Source organism: Ursus americanus, chromosome 16 (genome assembly GCF_024610735.1).
Source record: "Ursus americanus isolate L20-20 chromosome 16, mUrsAme1.1.p, whole genome shotgun sequence".
NCBI classification, from domain to species: Eukaryota; Metazoa; Chordata; class Mammalia; order Carnivora; family Ursidae; genus Ursus; species Ursus americanus.
Genome location: NC_142142.1, coordinates 15958294 through 15980454, shown reverse-complemented (window position 1 = coordinate 15980454; position 22161 = coordinate 15958294).

Below are 22161 nucleotides of genomic sequence, written 5' to 3'. Positions count from 1 at the left end.
TAATGGGAAGCTTAACTAAAAGAAACAAACAAGTGTGTTTTTTGTTGTGTAAGTTTATTTATTTTATTTTTTTAAGATTTTATTTATTTATTTGACAGAGAGACAGCCAGCATGAGAGGGAACACAAGCAGGGGGAGTGGGAGAGGAAGAAGCAGGCTCCCAGCAGAGCAGGGAGCCCGACTCCAGGACTCTGGGATCACGCTTAACAACTGGGCCACCCAGGCATCCCTGTTGTGTAAGTTTAAGTCTGAAACTCATTTGTGTTAAAAGGGAAAATTTGAAAAATGAAACCATAAGAGTTATGGAATAAATTAATGACCAATTGTCTTCTTTTCTTTTTTGGTCATTTAGTTCCACTTGCGGATAATGGGTAAAGAATTTTCTTCAAAAGTAAATAGAAGAAATAAAATCGTTGTATTTCATTATAGACAATTTAAACTTCCTTGGGTTGGTGTGTTTGTGAGCCTTCTCTTTCCTCTGGAGACTGCTCTTTAGCATCAGCGGCTGAGAAATCAATTGAATGGGAACTGTGACATTCACACTGTCTGTCTCCTCTGTCCTGTTCTTGGAACTTAAAAGAAAGTCATTTATTCTCTTGTGACTCTTCTGCCAGTACATGATGAAGGCTTTGCAAAGCGTCATTTAAGTGGGACATCCATCACTTACAGCCTGGCTCCTTTGCTTGCCGAAGACTCTCACACTCCAGTACCTGGGATGTAAACAAAGATAATGCATTTGATTTTCACATTGATCTTGTCTGTCTTAGAGCCTGGCTTACTCCATGGGGGCTCTTTCAGACCCTATGGCCTTCCACTGACCTCACCTGCCACAGCCCTTGATCTCTACTTTCCTAGTCTTTCCTCTATGGGTAAAAGTATACCCACTCATGCTTTCCCTCCTCCTGTCCCCTGTCCTTCTTCTTATCTCAGACAATACAATGAGTGATGATGATTCCTTAATTTGTATGACATCTCACAGTTCATAAAGAGAGTTTATGAAAGAATAAAATACATTTAGTGGGTAGAGTTGTGTGATACAAAGAACTCAGATTCTGGAACCAAAAGTCTTACAGATTTGCAATCTGTTTCTAACATTTTGTTTCATATCCAGGGAAGGCTATTTAAATTTATTTTCTTATTTATAAAACGAGAATAAATTACTTCATAGTCTTGATGTGAACACTTATTTGTTTGTTGATTGGTTTGCGTATTTACTTAACAAGTATCTATTAAGTGCCTGATCCCTTTCTGGGCACTGGAAATACAGACAGCACTGAGCAAGATAGAGCAAGTTCCTCTCTTGCATAGTTTTCATTCGAACTGATGAATCAGACAAAATAATTATAAATATTTTATAATATTGGATAAGTGACATTGTACATGTCAGCTAACTGGCACATAGTAGGTCTCAATAAACAGTATCTTCTTTTTAATTTCTATTACTATTATGGGTATTAGTATTTTAATCAGTTCATTTTTCTTTTTCCCTTTATAAAGGGAATGTGATAACTTTCTGAAGTGTCAACTTGGCAGCTCTGAAATACAGTCTCCAACATTCCTTTTCTAGAACACTTCCAGTTAGAGTTGGCTACAGGGATATTCTTCCAAAAGAGGTAGAAGATGGAAGAGAGGCAGCCACATTTTGTAGCCAACACATATCTTCTCCAGTTATTCAATCAAACACTAACTTAGATACTGCTGTGAGGGGATCTAAAGATACAGTTAATATCCTTAATACACTTCAAGATATCAAAAGAGAGATTATTTGGGGTGGGCCTGATTTAATCCATTGGAAGCTCTTTAAAGACTACATAGGCCTTCCCTGAGTTGATAGACACCAAACAGCAACTGCCACCTGTAATTTCCCTCTCTTCCCCCTGGATCTTTCTTCCTGACAGTCTGCCTGTGGATAACAAGCTTCAGTTCATGTCTGTGGGGTTATAGCCTGCTCTATCTTCCCTCCTTGCTAGCTTTAGGCTTTAAATAGAGAATTTTAAGTATATTTAATATGATTGGCTTATGCCACATATATATATTGAACTGGTTCTGCTTATGTGGTTGAACTCTGATATGGTAGTATATGCTCATTTTCAAAATTTGTTAAAATTCCCAATAGAAATAAATAGATAGAAATTACCATTGTAAATATTTAAATTTACTCATTTTCACTAAAAATATGACATGCGTTTTTCCATAACATTACAAACTCTTTGGAAACAGAATTTTATTTGCTACATGATCATTATTAGGTCAATACCTTTAGGATAATTAGTCTATTTCATTGCTGTAAATAATGTGGTAATAAACATCTTCGTGTATAAAGCTCATTTGGTATTTTGTAACGTTATTTAAGGACAAAGTCCCAAAGGTGGAATTGTTAGGTTAAGTGGCACGTGTGTTTTGTGGTTATCAGTAAATAACAGTTTCTGAAAAGACTGTAACTTTCATACTCCCACCATTGATGTATAAGAAGCAAGTGAGATTTTGCTTAAAATAGTAACATGCACAACCAAGTTAGCTGGTTCTCCTTAAATGGGCACAATCTGCAAGTAGCACAGAGTGGAATTATGCTACAGATTTAATTCCTGTTTTTTACTGTGAAGTTTGTGAAAGCCTTATCAAAATTTATGTAAGAATATTTTCTTTGCTTTGGTACTGTTTGGTGTCTGTTATTTTCTTTATTTTTTTTTTAAATATGTGCCACAGAGTTCTTCATCTAATTTTTACTTCTCTGTACTAAAAGAAAATTACTCTAAGTGTTTTTTGCTATAATTGCTCAAAATTCATACTGCCAGTATATGTTCTTTCTTGGTTAAATACTACTCCTTTGACTAATTTGTTATCTGAAAAATGTTCTACTTCTCCCTAGAGCATTTAGAAAAATGTTACTATACCTTTCTGTCATCTCTTTTCCTTTCCCTTCATGCAACAAACATTTCTTGGGCACTCAGAGAAGCATGCTTGGTCTCTATTAGCAAGATGATTAAAAATGTAGCTAGGGAGACAGATAACACACAAGTAAACAAATATAATTAGAGTTTTGAAAGCACAATAATGGAAAGAATCACCATGCAATCATAGAGAATTATGAGTGCATGTATATTTAGGACAGACATCACCTATGCAGGGTGACCAGGAAAGGCTCTCTGTGGAGGTAACATTGAAAAGGACCTGAAGATTAGGAAAGGTTGTACGGAACTTACCGACAGAGGAAAAGTCTATGACAGAAAAAATACAAGATTCTTAAATTACCTGTTTAATGGGCAGAACATTGGTCAGTGTGAAACACAGGGGCTAAAAGAGAAGAGGCATAGAGTGAGGGTAGAGACATCACAAGAGAGGGGGAGCCTGAGGAAACCAAAGAGCCAAATACAAGTTTGGATTTGTTTTTGAGCAAAATAGAAAACTAGAAAAGGGATTTACCAAGTGAATAATGGTATCAGATTTTCCTTAAAATAGAATTTTTTAAAAAAATATGACTTATTAAAATGTCTATTTTCTAAGTGCTTTACATGTATTAGCACCCTAAAGTGATATTATTATCAAACTAATTTTATGCATGAGTAATTGGAGGTTAAGGTAGTTGAGTAATTCACTTGTGGTCACATAGCTACTATGGAACAGAGCCATGATTTAAGCTGCTGTCCTTCCCACTACCCTAAACTGTCCAGTTTTCTGAAACCAATAACAGTGTTTGGCAGTAAATATCTGTTGAGGAAATTATATTTACTTTATCTGTCTTTCTCTTTAACACCTTCTATCCCTTTCTTCATTTTCTCTTCCCACACACTTACCCAGTTTCTTCAGCTCCTGTAATTGGGTCTTGATTTTAATGTCTAGCTTTTAAGTGATTAACGTGGCAATTCTAACACTATTATAAAACTACAGAAGGGAAATATGAATCTTCATTTAGAGCCATTGTTTGGACTTTTTGTTTAGTTTTAAAACTCTGGGTTTAGATATTTATCTAAAACTAATTTACATGCTGGGAATCCTTTCTTAAGGCTCAGATGTATGAAAAGAGCAGAATTTGTTTATTACCTTTTATAAGCCATTCCACCAGACTGAAAATACTTGCTTTTAGCCCAATTGATGGCACTGAAAGTACAAACCTATTTCCCTAAGACTGAATCTCATCTTAGCTGTTTTGACTTCCTATAACAATTACTTCTATCTCTATGATTAGGCACATATGGGCATTTCTATTTAATTATCAGTAGGTTGTAATACAAATGACTGAGCAAATGCATCCTAGTATGTGCATTAAGCTTTTGAAGTAAGCCTTCCATGAGATTTAATCTGAGATATTCTGAGTTGTACATTCTCTGCTTAATATCCAGAATAAACCTTTAATAAAATTGACTGGATGACTTTGTTACCATTTAAGACACAAAACTTCACATTATAACATTGTATTTTAGTGTCTGGAGCTATCATAAAAATTTTAAATTATCAGCTTTATATGTGGCCATAGAGAAGCAATTTTATTATTTCATTTATCTTCTGTTAGAGTTTGTTGTTGTTGTTGTTGTTGTTGTTAATAATCTCTCAACAAAAGAAAAATGTATGAAATCTGAATACTGTGGTAGGCGCTAGGGATACCTGAGAAATCTAAGAGAAGTTTTTCATTCTCCAGAGCTAACAGTTTGGAGAGAAAACAATAGCACAATCACTACAGTGACACTTTAACAGAAGTTTCTAGTACCAGATGTTGTGGGGCTCACAGACAAGGGAAAAGACTTCATTAAGACGTTAAGCTTTGAGCTGAGTCTTGAGAGGGACCATTCAAGCTAAAGAAGAGAGGCTAAGGAAAGTCAAGATAGGAGGAAGAGCATGAGCCCTGAAGAACCATGACTTATTCATGAACTTTGTAGCATTTCCTTTAGAATATGCATCGAAGCCCAGAACATAGGAAGGAAATGATAAGAACTTGAAGCTTGAAACTAAGGCAGGACAATGTTAAGGAGTTTGGCATTGAACACTCAGAGAACAGGAAACAATTAAGGAGAGTTAACAAGGGAATAAGATGTAATTTGTGCTTTTGAAAAATTGAGTTGCAGTTTACAATACAGTTTATGCACATTATTTTACCCAATGTATGTTACTTCCTGCAAAGAATGTACCCCTTCAGAAACTAATTTATGCATTGATTTATGTGTGCCACAGTCTCTTAGGTACTGTAGTATGGTACAGCTGTAAGATCATTCAAAATTGACTCTACACATCTCAACCTCTTGGATTCCTGGACAAGTAGTAGCTGGACTCCCTGGAAGTTCCCTCACTTTTCAGAGGAGTTCAGTAATGCTGAATTCAACTTCCCACAGCTACCAGAACTCCAGATGATGGGCAGCTGTCACTCCCAGGATACTCCTATGAAAACTGACATCTAAACTCAGAAAGAAAAACAACTGGGCTTGGGTAGTATTGAGAAAGGCTGCTTGGAGAATATAAAGTCTGATGTGGGTTTTATTAGCGTGAGCAGAAGAAAAGAGAGGTGGGTCATTTTAGGTAGAGATGGCATTTCCAGCAAAGTCATGGAGGCAGTAAGGATTGTGAAATATTTACATGATTTGAAAGTAGGTATAAATGGAGAATATCATTGATACATTGAAAAAGAAGTTAAGTACATCAATATTAATACTTATATAATAAAACCCTTTGAAATCTGCTTCTCTAAAGATACTTCCTCCTAGTACCTTTAGACATATTAAATATCCAAGTTACATAAATAAATTTTGCATCTTCATGTAAATTGATCATTTTAGTTCTTTTATGTGTTTTCATATTTTCATTCAAGTATTTGTCAAATATCTATTAATGTTTCATAGCCTATGGAAATTAAAAGGTAAATCAGACTTGGTACTTTCCCTGAAGGGGTCCAAGATTCACTAGACTAAAAAAGAAATTCATAAACAACCATATTTAAATTATTATAATCATTAAAACAAGAAAGTCATGAAAAAGAATGAGTGTCTAAGTCATTATAGAATATAAGAGGGAAAAATAATCTTCTATTTGGAAGGTTGTCAGGACTTCATAGAGGAGGTAACTTTTCAGTCAGGTCTGGGAAGATCAGTAGAAATTTCAAAGGTAGATCATAGAAAGGAAGGTCATTGTAGATAGAGAATAATTTTGGACATGTCTGGAAGATATTTATTTTTAATAATTGAAACTTGCTAGATTTAACTTAAAATTTCTTTTCTTTTTTTTTTACTGTACCATGTTAAAAGTATAGGGAATACTGAGGTCAGGCATTAAAATAATATGCTGTGAAGAATGGAAGCCCATGATTTGAATCCTAGTTCTTTTTGGATTAGGTGTTGAATGAAAGAGTATATCTTTATCTCAGATTCAGTTTCCCTGGCTGTAAAATAAAGTTAATAATGTCACCTATTTTATAGGGTTACTGTAAATATTAAGAAAGATGTTATAAAGCCCAAAGCACAGTGCTCAATACCTGTTAGCTCTTTTTAGTATGCCTATCCTACATATTCTTGGCTTAATCTTAGCTTCATAACAACCAGCCAGTTTGGTATGTTTTCCTTTGGTATAATTATTAAGCCACAGATATAATTTTTAAATGGGGAAATGAGGCCCATGGACAAAGTTCTGGGCTAAATCACTAGAAAACTTACTCTAGAGGACATTGATTAGCTAACAATAATTTGTTTTAATTATTCAATCTGTTCCTAATCAGACATTATTTTAGATTCTGTTCCATGCATTTTTTTGCCTCTTCTATAGGGTGGTCAAAAGAGGCTACCTCGGTGGTCTTGCTAATGTCCAGTTACTCTGTGCTTCCCGTCCCCCCCCAAATGCCTCTGCTTCACCAGTTGTCAAGAAAGAATACATTAGGTCTTGGGAAGAGGCCTTTGTCAATTATGGTATGCAACCATTTAGAAATACATCATTTTCCTCTAATTCTGGTATGTATTCTTTCTTTCTGACAGTCCCAAAATGTTGGTGCCTACAAATAAGATTCCTTTCAAAATATGCAAAAACACCAGAATTTTGGGGCTGATTTCAAAAGAAATACTATTAACATATCCATTACCTGTAAATTTTTATTAAGCCAAGCTACATTTTATTATTATCTTTATGTCTTCAAATACCTTCTAATTCAACTATTTTATTTTGTGATATAATCATTCTGATATTTTGGAAAGGTACTATTTTGTCTATAATGTAAAAGTAATTTTTGTTTACATTTATGGTCCATAACATAACATAAATACAAACATTATGCCATAGAAGTTTTTGGTTTTGTTGTTGTTGTTTTTAAAGATTTTATTCTTGTATGAGAGAGAGAGAGAGAACACAAGCAGGGGGAGCAGCAGGCAGAGGGAGAGGGAGAAGCAGACTCCCTGTGGAGCAGGAAGCCCAATGTGGGGCTTGATCCTAAGACCCCTGGATCATGACATGAGCCGAAAACAGATGCTTAACTGACTGAGCCACCCAGGCGCCCCAGCTGTAGAAGTTTAATAAGTAGTATTTAATAAACAAGAATAAACAAAAAACCCTAAAATCATTCTCTGATGGGAACTCAAAAAAATTTAAAGTTATATTAATTGTGGACCAATTAACTAATTTCTGCTTTTCTTTTCCATATAAAATTCAATGAAGGCAGTATATTTTTTTAAAGATGAATTGACTTTTCTCTCCCTTCTTTTTGCACAAAAATCATCTAGATTACATTAGCATTTCATACAAAAGGATTTGGCACTTAAGACTCACAGAAAGAAGTGTAGATAAATTATTCACATCTGAGAGGAAACTCAATTGGAGAAATAAACATTAAAATGATTTGCAATCTGCAGTTATTCAAGACAGGCAGAATCATCAAGTGTAAGAGAAAGGTGAGAACACCGGGAAATAAATGGCTCAATTGATTTAAGGAATGTTTTCACAGTACCCAAATTTTGAGAAAAGGCCTGGATCGATCAAAAAGTCCCATTAATGTCTTTCATATCTAACATGGTGAAATTACATTTTATTACCATTTTGACTTATTATTGAATCATATTTTCTCAGGGGCTAAAATCATTCTCTGATTAAAACTCAGAGAAAAATTTAAAATTATATTAACTTTGAAATAGCTAAGATACAATTTAAGAAATTATCTTTTTGATTTCCTAAATCGCAGGGAACTAATGTCCCAAGAGTCAGAACTATGTTCAAAATTGCCCAAGAAAACCAAGGAATTGCCTGTGAATGATAAGAACATGACTTTGTATGTCTACAACATAACCTTCATCCCCAGAAGGAAGTGAAGCAGCTAAGTGCAGCAGAAAGCATGTTGGCCTTGAAAAATCAAAGGCCTGTGCTCTAATTCTGGCTGTACCCTTGGCCCATGAGCAAGTTAGTAAACCACACCAACCCTGACTCAAGAACCTCATTGAAAAGTAGGCTTTCTGATATTGAGCTGTATGTGAAGTACCTAGGACTTTGCCTAGAGCAAAGCAAACACAATCAATATTTGTTTCTTTTTTTTTCCTTCCCTACCTCTCTCTAAATGCTGTTGTAGCTCAACCTCATAAGTAGGATTGCATTTCCCCTTAGCATTCTCAGTCGACATGAATTAAAACATATAAATGCATGATTATATGGGAAAGAGCTGTTTATATGGATTTCCAGATTGGCTAAGTCAGACCAAAATGAGCTTACATGAATAAATATAATTTAAATTATGAAAAGGTGTGTACATGACAGTTATTGTTTCATGATGGTGGTGGTGGAGACAAAGTGATGACTCTGATTCAAATCTCATTTTCCTACCATTAGAACAAATATTAAAATGCCACAAGGAATTTATATCAACAAACTTAGCAGTGTCATCATTGGGTTCTCCCCTGGGAAAGCAGATCTTGCAGAGGAACCGTGTAGAAAATGATTTCACTCCTTCCTTAATGGTGATCTTTCTAAAGAAAAATAGTTTTTTACAGCTTCTAATCAGCAGGAATCAGGAATAAAGTGAATTATAGAACAACAGGTTTACTGTGGTCTCTGGAACTTGTATAGTAGCATGAAAGTAATGCTTAGGAGGAGCAGACTTGATGATGGTGCAGCTGGAGTTGGCATGGAGGAAAGAGATAGGAGGAAGAGAAAAGGGGGAGAGAGAGAATTATTCTGAGAAAAATCCACAAGCAATGGATGGGATGAATGGAGGGGAAAGTCTCCATGCTGTGTATGGTAATAATATTATCTTTATGAAGATGTGGTGAGTAGTGATTGAAATAAAGCATGTAAAGTGTTGTGAACAATGCCTGACGTGTAATGAGTATTTAGTAAACATTAGGTATTATCCTTACCATCAATGTTGCTGTTGTTGTTATGATTATGATTAGAAAAGACATGGGGCTCCTGGGTGGCACATTCGGTTAAGCACCTGACTCTTGATTTTGGCTCAGGGTTGTGAGATTGAGCCCTGCTGTAGGCTTCTTGCTGGGCATGAAGCCTACTTGAGAGTCTCTCTATCCCTTGCCCTCTGCCCCTCCCCACCTCTTAAAAAATAAAAAGATAGAATTATGTGAAAGGCTATGTATGTAGAAGGCAAAACAAGAGAAGGGAGGAACGAGGGGGGAGAGAGTGAGGCAGGGAGGGAGGCAAGAACTCCAGAGAGGAGAACATTCACCACTGAAAGGAAAGCAAAAAAAAAAAAAAAAAAAAGCAAAAAAAGAAAAAAGTCATTCAGGAAGCGAAGACTTGAAAGAATAGGTCATAAGGACTTACAACAGTGGTAAAGTTTGGTCAAAATGCACTCACACACACACTTGCATACCCTGAATATCAGGGTCTTTTCATTTACCTTTTACAATTTGCCAAGAAGTATTCTCAAATACATTTTCTCACTGAGATCTTCCAACAGATCTGAAAATAGGACTGAAAGACTATCCTCATTTTACAAATGAAGAAAAGTCTGAGGATGAGAATGGTGAGTATTTTTCTGAAGTTTGCATAATTAGTAAAAGATGGACCTTAGACTGAAACTCAGCTTTGAGGTTCAACCTCCACATTGCTGTCCATCATTGTGTCCATGCCATGCTTCCAAATTTCACAGAAGGGATGTGTATAGAGATTAGAATAGTTTCCCTGATGTAGAGGACATAAAAGCAGGTTTGATTTTGTCAAAAACTGTGAAGGGAAATTAGTATTCTATATAAAACTTCCACCTGCAGAAAATATCCACAATTTTTACTTCATGCAGAATGTAATCAATGATCTGATGTTTATAAATTCTGTGGTAGTATAAGCATATTATTTTCACATTACCACTTTGATTTCAATTTCTAATTAACAAAATTTAATTAGTTCTGGTAGAAAAAATAGGGACATTAATTACAAGACTAGTGTCCAGGAGAGGAGAGGTTGCACATGGTCTATTTTAATTTCTACTGAAATCAACCAAAATGATCAACTATGGGTACATAGGTATTTGTACATGTTATTGTCTATTGAATAGCAAGCCAGTAATTTGGGAATGAATAGTTGGGTACAGTATTGCTCTTTTCCTAGTCTTAATTTTCCTAGACTTCTATTTTTTTAAAAAAATATTATATCTTATCTTCATTACAGGGAAATAGAGTGTTTCAGATATTAGAAGTCAAGAGTTTCAAAATTTCTGGAAAGAGAAAGGTCTTTGATGGCAACCATATCTGGATTCAAATCCAGAGTCCATACCTTACTAAATGTGTCAACCCGGGTATATTATAATTTAACTTCCCTAGAAAACTTGTGATATGAGGATAATAATACAGAGAGTTATTTTGAGAATTTAAGATAATATATAAAGCACCTACTACAGCATTAGCTATTGTTATGCTCCTTTTCCTCATTATTATTACCTATATTTATATAAATGAGAATAATAGTCATTGCTGTTACATTCTAAGAGATATTACCTACATTGCTTATAAAGTATTTTTTCTGGCAAAAATTTTTTTAGGACTTTTTAATTGTAGTCTTTTCTTAGAAACAAGTATATAAAGAGATATAAATAGACAATTTCCATTGCATTGTCTTTATTCTCTGGAAATCAACAAAGTTTATAATTTAAAAAAATATTTTCATAACAAAATTTAACTCATTTTAAAAATTGCAAAAAATCAGTAAAATCTCATTTTGCTTTAAATGGTAGCTAATAAATGAAATAGAAAAATTATAAAGCAATTACTGTGTGCCTAATGTATGCTAGGCATTCGATTTTCATAACATCCCATGAAACTGAACAGGTATGATCCCTGCTTAACAGTTGATGAACTCACATGTCAGAAACATTGGTTATACATACAGGATTGGAAGAGTTGGGATTAGTACCCAATCAGACTCCAACATCCAGGTCTTTTTCTAACACTTTCCGCTCTCCTAGAAAAATTGTCTCTCTCTATGAGAGTGGTAGAGAGAGGAAACAATACCTATTGATCACCTATTTAGAGCCAGGCTCTAAAGAAGATATTTTAAATGAAGACTTGGTTTGATCCTCAGAGTAAGCTTACATTTCTATTATATATTCCTTGGAAAACTAAGACTTTGTTAGATTAATTTTGTGAGTATCACATCGCACAAAAAAGTGACAGGCATAATTCAAATCTAGGAATGTCAGGCACTAAAACCTAGACCCATAGTAGGGCATGATGTTGCCACTCTCTAAGGTTGTTTCTCGTAACATTCAGCGGTGCATTTAAATAGATGAAATCCACTTTCTCATCAAAAGAACAGTCAGTAAAGAAAAACTGCCTATGCGGTTAGCAATACACTGTTCATTTTAGTATAGGGAGAAAAGTCTGGACTTAAAACTGGAGGTCATGGTTTATTTCCAACACTGCCATTTATTGGCTTCATTGTCCTTTTTATAAATTACAGATCATATCTAAACTGATTTCTTTATATGTAAACTATGAGAGGTGGACTGAATAATATCTGAAGAATATCCAAATTTATTATTGTATCATTCTAATTTCTCAGATGATCTTTTTGTTTCTGATAAATATCTTCCATTTAGCTAAAACCAATAATATTCTCCCTCCTACTGTGAGTTTCTGATCCAGACATCCATAACAAACCAAAGCCAATATTACGGTGCTGATTCTGTTTATTTTCTATTTTGTATGTCTTCCTATAAGAACAGAATGGATATGAGTATTTCCTAGTATTATAATTAATAATAATGATCACAATAATAATAGAAAGGATATCATTAAGCAGGACAACTATATAAACACAGTTCTAAATTCTTTCTTCCTGAAACCAAGTAACAGAATCACTGGGTCTTGATATAAAATTGATGTTTGAATAGAAAATATTTATTGAGAACCTAAGGCATTGTGTTAAGAAGTGCAGTAGATATAAAGATTTAAAAAAAGCAATTACCAGTGTCTTTGCAACTTTTCAGCAAATTTAAAATTATTTCAAAGTAAAGTTTTACCTAAAGAGGACAGCATACCAATTCTTAAGAAATGTATTTCCTAGGGATGCCTGGGTGGCTCAGGTGGTTGGGCGTTTGACTCTTGATTTCCACTGGGCTCATAGTCTCAGGGTTGTGGAATCAAGCCCCACGTTGGACTCTGTGTTCAATGCAGAGTCTGCTTGAGAGAGTCTCTTTCTCTGTCTCCCTCCACCTCTGCTCCTCCCCCCACTCACTCACTCTCTTTCTCTCTCTCTCAAATAAATAAAGAAATCTTCAAAAAAAAAAGTAGTTCCTAATAAGTATACATAAAATATATGCAGTAATAGCTATGCTACAAGACTATAATGAATTCATCCATAATGAATTCTATGTGAGAGAAGAGTAAAGATTTTTAAACCTTGGATATTTGAGTCCAGCTTCTATTTTCGTTTTTTTTCTTCTACTAACCCATCCTCCAATTCGCTAATACGTTCCTCTGCCTCAGTGACCCTGGCTGTTAGAGCCTCTAGTTTTGACTGCATTTGGCTCATAGAATTTTTAATTTCTGCCAGATTCGCTCTCATTTCCGCCCTTAGAGATTCTATATTCTCATTAACATTTTCGTTAATACTTTTTTCAAGTCTACACATCATCTTGACCATTGTTACTCTGAATTCCATTTCTGATAATTTGGTTACATCCATATCCATTAGTAAACCTTGGATATTTGAGATTTCAATTTCTGAAAGATGAATCTGAGGCAGAAAGGGAAGAATAGGGGAAGGGGAAATTTGGAAAAACATGATTAAGCTTTATTTCTCAACCAAGTTTTGTGCCTCTAAATTCTTTTCATAATTCTTTGTTTTATTTAATAGCATCATGCTAGAGCATTCAGAGCTCTGTAAGACAGTCTCTTTCTCATAGGTACTCATTGTATTTTGGGGAAGATATTAAAGTAAATCGGTAGTCCAAAACCTGGATAAGAAGTCTCTTAATAGAAGTTAACACAGGATAATAACATGGAATGATATGAAGTCTTTTTTTTTTTTTTTTGGTAAGGGTAGGCAAATGTAAAAGCATTTTGTGTTTATAAAACAGTAACAAGTCTATAAAGCATATGATGCACGTGGGGTTGTGGTATTGAAGTTACATGTGTCAGAAGAAATTAATAATGATGAGACTTCCACGCCTCTGAAGAGCTTAACTTTGAGCTTTTACTTAAACTTCATGTAGAAATTCTTAGAACAAGATTTTGAAATTTGTTTTCTTTTGTTTTATTTTGATTCTCATTCTTTAAAATAAATAATTATATTAATATGAAACTATGTGGTTGTTTTGATAACAGTAATCTCTTTAAAAATAAATTTATCAAAATATTCCAGACATTGGCATTTTATAGCTATCTGGATGTTAAATTAGATGCCATGACAAAAATGTCCTAATAAATAAACTATATATTTTAGAAAACTATGGTGACTCTTTACATTCTGCCAATGTCAAGAAAACTTTGAAAGCCAATGGAAAAATGCTAAATAATGGTAACAGTGACAGCATATCCTATAAAATTCTAATTCTATAGATGCTTTATTCAGTGTTACTGCAGTACGTACCCCTCAGTATTGGAGTCATGCACATGTCATACCATTGTTAACAGTTGCATGAGACCACAAGACTCCTGAGAGCAGGCACTATGCTTGGCTCATGTTTGTGTGTTCATTACTTAGCGTTGCAATTGAGACTGGATAGAGATTCATGACATTTGGTATCGGTGGGTGGAAATAATGGAGCATGTTTTACAAGAAGATCTTTTTAACATAGGTAAAAGTTTTTCTGGATCAGAAAACCTATCTCTGTCACCAGGGATAGGTCCCTTATTTTCCCTGATTTTTTTTCTCTGATCCTTTTCCAGAACAGTCTCACGGTCTCCCTAGCTACAAACTTGGAAAAATTTTGGTTCTTGTTCTTGTTAGGTTGTTGTGAGGACTAAGAAATATACAGAGATGTATAGTATTTAGGTATATCTTTTATATACATATTAAAGAGCAAATACTGATCTCAGTGCTAGCCATAAAGTAAATGTTTAATAAATATTTATTAAATAAATAATTAGTAATAAATAAAAATAAAATATTTTCAAAATAGGAAATTTGAAAATAAATATAAGGAAATTGTAGTACTTAATGGCATATGAGGGACAGAATAAAAATCAGATACTGAAACTATTAGGAAACATTGTCCTAAATATTTTATGGAAAGTTAAGATTAATGAATTCAGAAGTCTGACCCTCCACTTAATGATATTATCTGTTCAATTTGGCCAAATGAAGACAAAAAATATTTTTATTTTACTTCTTTTTAAAGATTTATTTATTTGACAGAGAGAGAGAGAGAGCGCATGCATGTGCACGCACAAAAGTGGGGGAAGGGAGAGAGAGGGAGGGAGGAGAGAGGGCGTGAGAATCCCAAGCATGCAAGTCCAGATGGGACTCCATCCTATGACCCTGAGATCACAACCTGAGCTGAAACCAAGAGTCCAATGCTTAACCAACTGTGCCACTTAGGTGCCCCCCAAAAAATATATTTTTATTTTTTTATTTAAATTCAATTAACCAACATATAGTACCTAATTAGTTTTTGAAGTAATATTCAATGATTCATTAGGTGTGTATAACACCCAGTGCTCATCACATCATGTGCCCTCCTTACTAACTATCACCCAGTCGCCCCAGCCCCCCACCCACCTCCCCTTCCCAAAAAAAAGTTTTAAAAAAATAAGTAAAAAAAAAATTATGCTACCCCAAACTTCAAAGATGGGCCAGTGCAATTGAATGAAAGCAGGAGAGAAGAAGGAAGAGAAAGACTGAATGTGACAGATAAGCTGTTTCTTCCTGTTCAACATCTTTTTCTATTAGGGAGAAGCAACACAGCCTGTTTCCATTTGATTTGAATGGAGCCAGGCTACCTCATTCTTTGTCACATGGGTGACACATTGATCTTTATTTGGCAAATCAGAGAACCCATTTCCCCAGGCATTTCCTTTAGATTGTTCACAGGGATGTTCAGGCCCCAGGCTGTCCTGGAGAGCAGAGAGAAAGGGAGACTTTGATATTGCTAGCTGTAAAGACGTAAACCTGGAACCATTCCTGGCTACCTCTGCCTGAACATACTTGAAAGTGAAGCAGAGCCAAGAGAGACAAAGTTCAAGAGTCCAGGTGATGTCATTTGAACTCTGACCCAGTTGTGCCTTTTATAAAAGACAATGTTTTTAGTTTAAGTTTCTGCCTAACTGAAAGAGAGAACTAGAAAATGATATGTATTTATTCTATTGAGTTGACATAAAGTTATGGCACATTCAAGGATCTAAAAAAGACCAGTGAGGATAGAATAAGAGACACTGGTATGCAGTAAGTCAGGAGCTAGGCTGGTGTACATGTTAAAAATGTCGTTCTTTAGTCTAAGGGTGATGGGGAGTCATCTTGGAGTTTTATGAAGAAGTGAAACATGGTCAGATTGACTGTTTTTATTAATAAACTAAGGATCAGAATAGATATTTCTACCACTGAAAAGCAATGGAATCTGGGAATATTTAGGACACGTATACCATTAATCTTGTACCCATGTTCTAATGCATCCATGCCCCAAAATGAATATGAATATGAAGCTTATAGTCCCTGTGCAATGGTCACTAGGTTGATTGGGATAAATTTGATTAATTGTCTAGCACTAATTTAAATAGATACAAATGATACAGGTCCCTTTTTTCTGTAAAGGTTACAACTTATTTTTGTGAAAAGAGCAATACAAATGGTAGACAGCTGGTCAGTGGAGGAAACATATGTCGGTTCCTACCCAAGGACCCAGAAACTCAAACTAGGCCCTTTCTAGGGTTGGGGGGGTGGTCTTTTGCCCCAAGGTCATTATCAACTGTTACATATAGCCAGTATGTCTATGAAATAACCTGCTGGTCTGACATACCCAGGTGCAAACTATTAACTGGAGATTCAAAGTTACAAGTGCATCAGGTCTAGGAACAACTATAGCTGTCTTTAAGTATTTATTTGTGCCAGATATTGTTAAAAGTTATTTATATGTATAATTTATTTAATCCTTACAAAGACCCTATAAAATAGGAGACATTATTTTCCATTATACGGATGAAGAAACTGAGGCATGGAAATGTAAATGACTTGCCCAGGGTCACATGGATTGAACACGAGCAATTGCGCCCTAGAATCTGAGCTCTTAATCAGCAAGTATAACTGTTTCTGTCACTCTCACCAGCTGGGGAGATAACGTGAGCCATTCCCAGAACATTGTTGAGCAACTAATATAAGGGGTCAGTATCAGATTATTTCAGGAAAAACTAAAGTTCATGCTGGCCTTGGAGTCATCTAAACATGGACTATAAAACCATATAACTTCAAATGAGAAGCATCATACACACTCTAGCTCAAATTAGTTCTTTATGATATATGTACATGTTTCATTTCAGATCATTCTCACCAGAGAATGAAGCAGTTATTGTTACTGTTAACCCACTTTCCAGATGAGGTCCTTTAAATCCTCTAAAAATGCTTTGTTTTGAGTCATATTTTATCTTCAGCCCATTTGTGGCCTCAATAGATTTATTATTTCCTGTAACAGGCATTTACTTGCATATCTTTCTCCTCATTAATGGAATTAAAAACAGTGGAGAATACATTATGTTTGAGCAAGAACACAGGGCACAATAGTGCTTGGGTCATTTGAAATATATAGGTTCTGACAGCTTTCTTTAGAGTGATTTCATTTCCAATTTTGAAAGAACAGGGAAAATGCCTTGGTAAATAAGACTTCTTGCAATTTCCATCTGCAGTTATGCAATTGCTTCTCTCAAAGGAATAAAGATTGTTCCTGTGTGCTTGATTCCTTTTGCTTTCTAGTAATTTACACATCACATTACTTTACATCATTTGAAAAGTGTGAGTTTAGAGCCAAAAGCAGTTGTATGAAAACAGCAAAATTTTTAGGAGGAAAAACAAAAACAAAACAACAGCTTCAGGTAGATGAATCCTGATCTTTGTGACTATTTTCTTTAAATATGCAATTTCTAGTTTTGTTTTAACTTTTTGTTTTCATATTTGCAAATTAAATGTTATGATCTACTTTAATAAAAAATAGAATTTAAGGAGTAGAATAGATTAAATACTTTTTCTATACTTGTAGATTCACAAATACCATTTTTCCGTATTTCCCTAATTGTCTTAGAAATGAAACATTAGTGTTCCCATTTTACAGAATATAAGATTTGGAAAAGGTTTGGTAATTTATAAAGCCATATAGTCATTAAATGATAAAGTCTGAATTCCTTCATTTGGTCCAGTGCAAACCTATATGAACTGGTATCTTTAAGTCTTCATTATAGATGCATCAAGAAGTTAAACTTTTCTAAGGTCATCGATATAGGGCAGAAAATCTGTAGAAATTGATTCTATGGTTTAATCTGTGTCTCATATATGATTTTTCTTTCTCTAGTTACTCATCAAACAGTACTTTGACTATAAAAAAATGTTGATTTTATAGCACTCTACTCTCCTTGACTGGTGTTTCTTTATCTACAAACTGATATAAAGAAACTCTTAATAACATTTTTATTAATCATGTCGTAAAGGAAAATATAATTCTGGAAGACAAATAAACAGATTGAGCCCCACATCAGGCTCCTCTGCTATGAGCCTGCTTCTTCCTCTCCCACTCCCCCTGCTTGTGTTCCCTCTCTCGCTGGCTGTCTCTATCTCTGTCAAATAAATAAAATCTTCAAAAAAAAAAAAAAAGAATAGAGAAGAAATAAAGAAGTGAGAGCTGGATGGATGATGGATGGATGGATGGGGAGAAAGAGAGCAAGAGACAGAGAGTGTGTGTGTGTGTGTGTGTGAGAGAGAGAGAGAGAGAGAGAGAGAGAGAGAGAGAGAGAATATCCCAGGACTTCAGATATTGGATATATCAGAGCCAGAGCTGAATAGATGGTTAAGGAATTTCTTTTTTTTTTTTTAAGTTTTATATGTTTGTCTCTATAACAGGAATAGCTATATCTAATATTGAAAGCTAATTTTTTATTGTTGAGGAAAACCCTCTATCTTTCCAAAATTCAGTCAAATTTATTTCACACTGGGATAAGCAACATCAAGACTGAAGAAATAAATCAAAGTCTGTGTTTCTAATCTGGACCAGTTTGGTGGGGAATAAAGATAGCTCAAATAGAATGGTCAGGCCATCCTTTCAGTGAACCGTCTCCATGGAAAGCAAGTGTTGAACCAGAGCTGAGGTCAAAAACAAAATTGAGAGGATTCAAGCTTCTTATGCATTGAATTTTTGCAACATAGGGTCAACCAAAAGATGCTATAAGTGAAATAGATCAAGTAGTGAAATCACTCCTTTTCTGATTCCTTTGCCCCTTGGGAATCAGAACCAAGTCATCTGACCCTTCGTCAGCAGAATCTTTAGCTCAGTAATTGTCTAATCCTTCTGCCACACCATCCTTAAACACCCACATATGAAGCAGTCTGCTCTTTCTGGTTCTGTCTCTTGACACTCACTATAAACTGATTATTTGTAGTGTCAACAACACCTTGCTTACCTTATATGTGTTTCTGGACACTTCCTTTTCTTCTTTTTTTTTTAATACCTGGTGGCTTCCTGCAAGACAATAGGAGTTTGTCATTGAACAGAGGGGTAATAGAAGGCTATAGGGAAGTAAACATACAAAATAGGTGAGAGAATCTCTAAGTCAGAAGAAGCACAGAGTAATATCCAAAACTCAACTTAGAATTCTATAAGTTGCCAAATAGAAATGAAAGGAAAAGAAGATGTTTTCCTATGTACCAAGACTAATTGGCTTTAGCACCCACAGTTCCTCACTGAAAAGAGTTACTAAAGAATATACATTAACAGCAAGAGAACAAAATGCAGAAATAAGGTGTGGGGGGTAAATGATGGCCACATAACTTAATAATATGCTAGTGAAGTCAACTAGAAGTTTCATAAAAAAGTAATAATAGCTATTTTTAATGAGAAAAAATGAAAATTAAAACTGTATCACAATGATAATAAAAGGGATGCTTTAAATGTGTAATCAAAATATGTAAACACCTCTCATGTTTAGGAATGTGGCAGAAACATTGACTTTCATAAAATATGTTAGGAAAGTTTGTAGGTCAATTTATATCTTCATAATTTCAGGGAAGAAAATAGGTAGGGAAGGAGAAAGAGAAAGAGAAAGAGAAGGGAGAGAGAAACATACAAAACAACCTAGCTTAAAAACAAGTCTGAATGTGTGTACATTACCAAAATATATTCAAATTAATATGAAAAGAGAGAGTATATAGGAATATATGTTGAAAATCTGATTTTATTAGGTGTGTAAAGGACACATTTAAACACCAGCAAAGAAAGAGACAAAGAGAGAGAGAGATTTAAAATAAAGAAGTAAAAAATATATCAAGGTACTACTAATCAAAAGAAGAAACCTAGTATCTGGCTTTGGAATATCATTATTGGGCAAATACAATTTAAGACCAAACTCTTAAGTTGGCAATAAATAACACCAAAAAGAGTAATTAACCAAAAAATAATGGACGTATAGGCATGGAGTAATGTCACTGGAAAATAAATATTGGTAAACAATCAGAAAATTACAAGCAAAAATAACAAATTCACAATGATAGCGGAGATTTTAATATCCTACAACCAAAAATGATAAGTGAATTAATAAAAAATTAGAATAGCTGTAAAAATGTGAATGCAAAATTAGCCTCATAATCAAACCAAAACAATAGACAAAAACATGTTCTTCAAGGACATGTAGGACATTTTAAATAATATTTCATGCAGTAAGCCATGTAAGATAACTTAGCATGCTTCAAGGAATCAACATATTACAGAAGTCTATGACTCTAAAACAATTAAATTATAAATTGAAATGATAGTATGGAAAAATAAATATAAACTGTTTTTCAGGAAAAAAATCACTCCTAAGTAATTCATGACAGAAAAGACACATTTGAATAAAAAATGCTTCTATTAGTAAAGAGATAATAAAATTACTACATATCAGAAACACAGCTAAATTAGGGAAGAACTAAAAATAAATGAAATAAACATGGTAAAAGCAAGAAGAGAATCCAAATTGGAAAGAAAGAAGTTAAATAACCTCTGTTTGCAGGTGATGTGAACTTATAAGTGGAAAACTGTAATGACTACACACAGACACCCACACCCACACCCACCCACCCACCCACACACACACACACTATTAGAACTGATAAGCAAGTTTAGTAAAGTTGCAGGATATGAAGTCTATGTATAAAAATGAGTTATGGGGCGCCTGGGTGGCACAGCGGTTAAGCGTCTGCCTTCGGCTCAGGGCGTGATCCCGGCGTTATGGGATCGAGCCCCACATCAGGCTCCTCTGCTAGGAGCCTGCTTCTTCCTCTCCCACTCCCCCCGCTTCTGTTCCCTCTCTCTCTGGCTGTCTCTATCTCTGTCGAATAAATAAATAAAATCTTTAAAAAAAAAAAAGAGTTATGTTTCTCTACGTTAACAAATTAATAACCAGAAAGGAAATTATGAAAATAATTCCTTTTACCATAACATAAAAAAGAATAAAATACTTACAAATAAACTTAATTTAGGAAATGAGAGACCTGTATACTGAAAACTATAACACATTGATCAAAGAAATTTAAAAAGTCACAAATAAATATAAAGACATCCTGTGTTCATGGATTGCCAGACAACATTATCAAAATGTCTATACTACCCAATTCATGGAATCCCTATCAAAATTTCCTCACAGGAATAGAAAAAGAACAATATTAAAAATTGTATGGAATTACAGAGGACCCAAAATAGCCAAAACAATCTTGAGAAAGAACAAAGCTGGAGACATCATATTTCCTGATTTCAAACTATGTTACAAAGTTATAGTAATCAAAATAGTATAGCAGTGACATAAAGATAGACATATAGACCAATGGACCAGAATAAAGAGCCTACAAATAAACCTATGCATTTATAGCCAACTGATCTTTGACAGGGTGCCAAGATTACATAAGGGAGGATGTCTTGTACCTATTTTGAAGCAGCTCCCTCAACTCAATAGCAAAATGGCAATGACCAAAAAAGGTGCTCAACATTGCTGATCATCAGGGAAATGCAAGTAAAAACCATAATGAGATATCACCCCACACCAGTTAGAATGGCTATTATTAAAAAGACGAGATAACAAATGTTGTTGAGGATGTAGAGATAATGGAGCCCTGTGTACTCTTGGTAGGAACTTAACTTGGTAGTCATTATGGAAAAATGCAAGGAGATTCCTCAAAAAATTAAAATTAGAATAGGGAGAGGTTAGTAAATGGGTATGAACTTTCAGTTATAAGATGAATAAGTTTCTAGGACCTAATCTACAGCATGATAACTTTAGTAAATAACATTGTATGGTATACTTGAAATTTGCTGAGAGAGTAGCACTTAAATGTTCCATCACACACAAAAAGATAGTAACTATGTTAGGTAATGGCTTGTTACTTTACTTGATTGAGGTAATCATTTCACAACGTATATATATATGAAATCATCACGTTGTACACTTCAAATATATACAATTTCATTTGTCAATTACACCTCAATGAAGATAGAAATAATTAAAAATAAAAAAGGTGATGGAGGTGGGGGCTGCAGATGACCTGCTGAGTCCAAGAGCTTCAGGAGAACAAGATTTGGTTAAATCTTTGGGAATCC